This window comes from Amblyomma maculatum, chromosome 7 (assembly GCF_055883805.1).
Source record: "Amblyomma maculatum isolate TAMU_Amacu chromosome 7, ASM5588380v1, whole genome shotgun sequence".
NCBI classification, from domain to species: Eukaryota; Metazoa; Arthropoda; class Arachnida; order Ixodida; family Ixodidae; genus Amblyomma; species Amblyomma maculatum.
Genome location: NC_139350.1, coordinates 111,699,138 through 111,705,137, shown reverse-complemented (window position 1 = coordinate 111,705,137; position 6,000 = coordinate 111,699,138).

The following is a 6,000-nucleotide window of genomic DNA, read 5'->3' as shown; positions in this document are numbered from 1 at the left end:
GATCTAAATAACAGAATGAGACGAAACAACCTCCTAGTAAAAGGCATGCCTGAAACAGAAGGTGAAGACTATGAAAACACTGAAAGCAAAATGCTGGACTTCATTTCCACCCACCTAAAGGTTAAACTGGACGCAAACGATATCGAACGAGCCCATCGCATTGGTCAGCGTCACAATGACTCCAATCGCCCCATAATCATCAAGTTTCTTTATTTTAAGGTAAAAGAACAAGTACTGCGGAATGCATTTAACTTAGAATACGTCAAACCCAAAGTGTGGTTAGAAGAAGACTTTTCACCTAAAATCCAACTAGAACGAAAAAAAATTGAGGGAGTATGCAAAAACTATTCGTAAAGAAAACGAGAAATTCACACTTCGGTTTAATAAGCTTCAATTGCGTGGTGTAACCTACAAATATGACCCCACTTTGGAACAAGTCGTGAAGGTAAGCGAACAAGATGAACGCAGTCCTAAATGACCAAGAACTCAAAGCAAAGGATCATGCGAAAAGGTTCACGAAATTTCTGTGATTCTTGCTAATTTCCGTAGTATTGTTCCTAAACTTGACACCTAAAAGGCATGATTTTCACTTGCTGTCCAGATGTCATTCTTGGCACTGAAACATGGCTAAGTACTGAAATTTCTAACAGTGAACTATCTTTTCCTGACAATCTATGTGTTTTTCGTAATGACAGGAAAGAGGGAAGGAGAGGAGGGGTAGTTATCGCCTTAAGAAGCGATTATCAGCCATGTCAGGTCACCTTCGACACGCGCCTCGAGCTGTTGTGGGTCATGTTTCGACTCAAAGGTACCACATATATCATAGGTGCATGCTACCGCCCCCCAAACAGCCGTCCGGATTTCATTGACCATCTGCACGATGCATTAGAATGCATTGTTGCTACTTACCCCCAAAGCATTGTTTTATTAGGTGGGGACTTCAATTATCCTGCTATTAACTGGATAAAACCATCCGTCACAGCTGCACCCAATCACCACGAATGTTCACGCCTACTTTATACAACGGCTAAGTTTCATCTAACCCAGCTAGTTAAAGAGCCTACCCGAGGTAATCATGTTCTAGATTTATTATTTACTAACCTCTCCACTCCTTCTCGCACCTACGTACTCGAAGAAATAAGCGATCATAGATTCGTTCACAGTTTCATGACCATGCACCTTCCTGTCAAGCAGATTGCCACCAAATGTGTACTCAACTACCGAAAGTGTGACAATGAAAAAATCAACTGCATGCTAAAAGACTTTGCGCAGATTTTCGAAGCCGCTTTTGAGACTTGCGCGACGAACGAAATTTGGCTGTCATTACGCGATAAGCTGAAGGAAATTGAGCATGCCTGCATTCCAAAATTACACATAAAGCAGATAACGGATACCCCCTGGTTCACAAAAGATGTTAAGAAATACCTTAACAAAAAGAAAAAAGTGTACCGCAGAGCAAAAGAAATTAACTCCGACGACGCCTGGAAGAAGTACAAAGCCGTGTCAGCTATAACTGCAGTCGCTATTAAGGAGGCCAAAAACAACGTTTTCATCTATACATTACCGAGTTTGCTCAGAAGCAACCCTGCGAAATTTTGGCAAGTAATCAACCCCAAGAATAGCCACGAGATTCCTGTACTGAAAGATTTGGGCGGACTTGTGGCGGCTCCAGAGGCAACACCTGATTTATTTAACAAGCACTTTACAGAAATCTTTACTACAGAGTCAGTGCCTTTTAATTTTCCTGAACCTCTGAGGCCATTAGTTCTTCATCCATCAGAACCTGTCGTCATTAACGTAGCTGGTGTTGCCCGTGCTATTGAGCGATTGCCACTTAATTTTAGCCCTGGTCCAGACGGTATCAACACTAAACATCTAAAACTTACAACACACGTGTCGGCTACCATATTAACTTTCATATTTCAGCAGTCTTAACATACCGGATGTATTCCAGTTGACTAGAAAACAGCAAACATCAGCCCAGTTTTCAAATTCGGTAACAGCACATCTCCGGAAATTTATCGCCCCATATCACTAACCTCGATTTGTTGCAAACTACTTGAACATATTTTTTACTCGCACATAATGGCTCATCTAAACGACAACAACTTGCTTATTGACAACCAGCATGGCTTTAGGCAAAAGAAATCTTGTCAAACACAATTATTCGAGCTCGTAACAGATCTTCATGAATCGGTACACGAATTAATATATACTGACGCCATATTTATAGATTTTTTAAAACTTTTGACCGCGTTCCCCATAAAAGAGTAATGAAAAAAGTTAATAACCTTCAGCTGCATCGCGACATCACCCGATGGATCGAAGAATTCTTAAGAAATCGCTCCCTAAGGGTCAAAAGTAAAAAGTATTCGTCTAACAGTGCACGCGTCATATCCGCAGTTCCACAGGGATCAGTTTTAGGGCCTCTGCTATTTTTGATTTATATTAATGACATAGCGTTTAATATATCATCTAGCGTACAGCTCTTCGCTGATGATTGTGTAATTTATAGAAAAATAGCCGACCCCACTGACGCAGTTATCCTACAGACTGACTTAATGCGTCTAAATCAGTGGTTTCAGGCGGCAGATGATAATTAATATAAAAAAAAACAAGCTAATGACCTTTTCCAAGCGCAATAATACGCCTTCTAATGTTTACACGATTAATGACAGTTTAGTTGAGAGAACAGATTGCTTCAAGTACCTTGGTGTTTTTTTCAGTTCTGATTTAGGCTGGAGCGCCCATAGAGATTATATCACGAATAAAGCATTTCGAAAACTGGGACTTATTAAACGTCGTTTACACCTTGCCAACTCCGAGACAAAACTTCACGCGAACACTACTCTCATAAGATCAGCTCTAGAGTATGCCTCCATAATATGGAATTCAAGTAGTGTGTCATTAATTAACCGTCTTGAGTCTGTCCAAAATAAAGCTGCCAGGTTCATCTTTTCGTCGTACTCAACGTATCACAGTGTGTCTAATCTTAAAAAAACTGTCAATATGCCCGACCTTGTCATTCGACGCAAGTTCTCTCGTTTATCGTTCTTTCATTCCTTATATCATGATGACTGCCCATTTGCAGCTAATCGCATCGTTCCTGCCCATCATATTTTATCCCGGACTGATCATCACTACAAAGTACAGCCAATATTCGCAAGAACGGTAAAATACCAAACGTCACCCTTACTGTTATCTATAGAAAACTGTAATTCACTACCGAGTGATATAGCTACCCAGTCAAAAAATCCTTCAAAGTATTCTGAAGGCACCAACAAGATTCTTGAGGGCGCCAGTAGGTTTTTTGAATGCTCTTGAATGCACCTCTACATGCACTTGAATGACTCTGAAGGTAAGCCTGATCGCATCGCTGCTGTTCTGAAGGTGCCGTCAGCCTCGCTACGGGCAATCCTGTTTGCATCGGCGCGACTGTGAGAGTTCTGAAGGAATCGGCACTTGCAGCTCTGCTTTTACTGGCGTGAGTCTGAAGGGGCTGAAGGAGCCTGTTGGCAGCCCTGTTCTTATTGGCGTGTCTTTGACGGAATCCTGCAGAAACCTGCTTGCAGCTCGGTCTGCCTGTGGGCGCAGCTTTGAGGCTCCGTCAGCCCCACACTTGTGTATCCACTCTGACGCGGAAATAACATGTATACTGCTAGCAAGAAGTTTAATTGCGCGGATTCGTGCATATATCAGCTAGTTTGTATAGGAGACATACCCAATGCTGTAGCAGATTAACTGCAGGCTCTCATATTGACTGAATTTGGCCCGAAATCATGTGAAACGTGTCCTAGCTGAGTGCGCATATGTATGACACGGACGCGCACTAGCATATTTACATATTTACGTGTGAGGTAAACATTGCTGCTCATGTGCGTATAGATTAACAAAGTGTCTAAAGACATAACTGATTCTCGGAAAGGCACGTACAACGGACGTCAGTATGGGCTTAAATATATATATATCGTAAAGCCGCTTGCTACGCGTGCCGTTTCGGACCGGGAGGAGCAGAAGCTATGCGGCGCCGGACTTCGTGCAAATTGCCAATTTGCACAAAAATAGGAGTAAATTTGCAGTTCAACGCTGCAGCCCAGCGACTTGTGGCAAGAAGTGTATAACCGAAAGGCATGCTGTTTTTCACGCACTTGAACGTCAATCGCCCCTTTCCGGACAGTAAGCGGGAAGATAGCCTCAGCGCAACACACACTTAATTGTACAATGTAAACTTGGGTTTTCCCTATAGTCGTTCCCGATCGAAAGTACCGCGGTTCTGTCCGACATATACCTTCAACCACAGCCGTTTTGTTAATCGTCCATCTCGGAAATGGGCTGCGCTAGTACGCGAATTGAGCGATCGAGCTGTATAGCAGACGTCGTTTCCGAAACAGCGCCCTTTGAAGACAATCCGGAAAGGCGAGTGCGCGCATGTACACCTGTACAGCAAGTTAATCACGTACGTGACACTGGGCGACTCCGCACGCGAAGCCAAACTGTACATATATCATTGAAATTTTACCGCGTGATCGACAACATACACACTGGGATAACTACTGCAGGGCTATAATAATAAAAATGGGGCCCTGGGCGGAATGAACATGCAACACCCTCCCCCATTCCCGTCTGCACTTCTATACTTCAATATAGTCCATTTCATTTTGACTACAGATAACTAAAAAGGAACAAGATGCGATCATAGTGTGAAATTGATGCATTTTGCAGTACACAGAACACAGGGGCAATACCCGGCCTTAACACACTCAGATAGTCAGACCAGGTGGTTCTTATAAATTGGTAAAAAAAAGAGTAGCCACTGCAGAGCCGCTATGTGGCTCCAACCTCTTCTTACTCTTGACATGTCCCTCTTCTAAATCTGCAGGATGATGGCCTGTTTGAGAGCTGTAGGGTGATAGTGATGAAGGTTGAAAAGGAAGGTTTTCCTGCTATCTGGTGTTCCAGTTACATATTCGTTTAGGTTGCCCACTGCCACAGGGCAACACATTTTAAAGAAAACCATTAAAAGCCCTTCTCAAGCAAGTGTAGATCACGTCAGAAGAAAGGAACCTCTCATATGGTGGGGAATTAGTTTTTGCAGCTCGGCAAGGTATCCCCAAAAGCTAAATAGAATCAGATTATGTCGAGGCCCATCTCCTCACTCTGTTTTTTTTTTCACATATATGAAGGAGGTCAGAATAAATGGGCCCCCTCCTCTTAACCTTGGAGACGAGGCTCTAGGCTGCGGCCTCCTTAGTCTTCATCTCAATCCAGCACTGGACACAACACCAAATCAAAAATAAAAGTGACAATCGGCAGACTTTTGTCAAGGGCACTTATTTCAGGCGGATAAACAGTTTTACAGCTGAATTTCTAGTGTGCTGTTTTCATGCTACATGAGGACAGGAGTCCATCTGGATGTGCAAAATTTCCCAGCTGGAAACAAGAACCAGACACAGCAGCTGGACGTAATTTCTAGTTCAATGATCCAGCTGAAAATAGGGATGATGTTTACTTGGAATTGTATACATATGATGTTGCTACTACCTTACTGAATATTCAGAAGAGCAGCATTTAAGGCACTTTGAATAAAAAAGTAATACATGTCTGTTGAAGGAGGTCCCCAACCACCAATTTTCATGATGCTGGGTTAATCCGTGGTGGATATTTTTGCACTCACTTTCCAGCCTGTGATATGTGCATCACTATATCTAAACAATTCAAAAAAAGTATTAACTATATTGTCACAATAACTAGTCATCACTGACAGGCTGGTAGACCTCCGTTAAGAGGCATTTGCTCCAGCATTTATTTGTATCACTGTAGGGGTAAAGGCAAGAATTTATTTCACAGCTTTCCTGTAGCATACACCCTATGCTACACAGCATACACAGCATACACTTTATGCTGTGTATGCTACACCCCTGTAGCATACACAGCATAAAGAAATGTCAGTTTGAGGTTGTCACATACAGCAATCTGATTTATTACATATGTTGGACCACA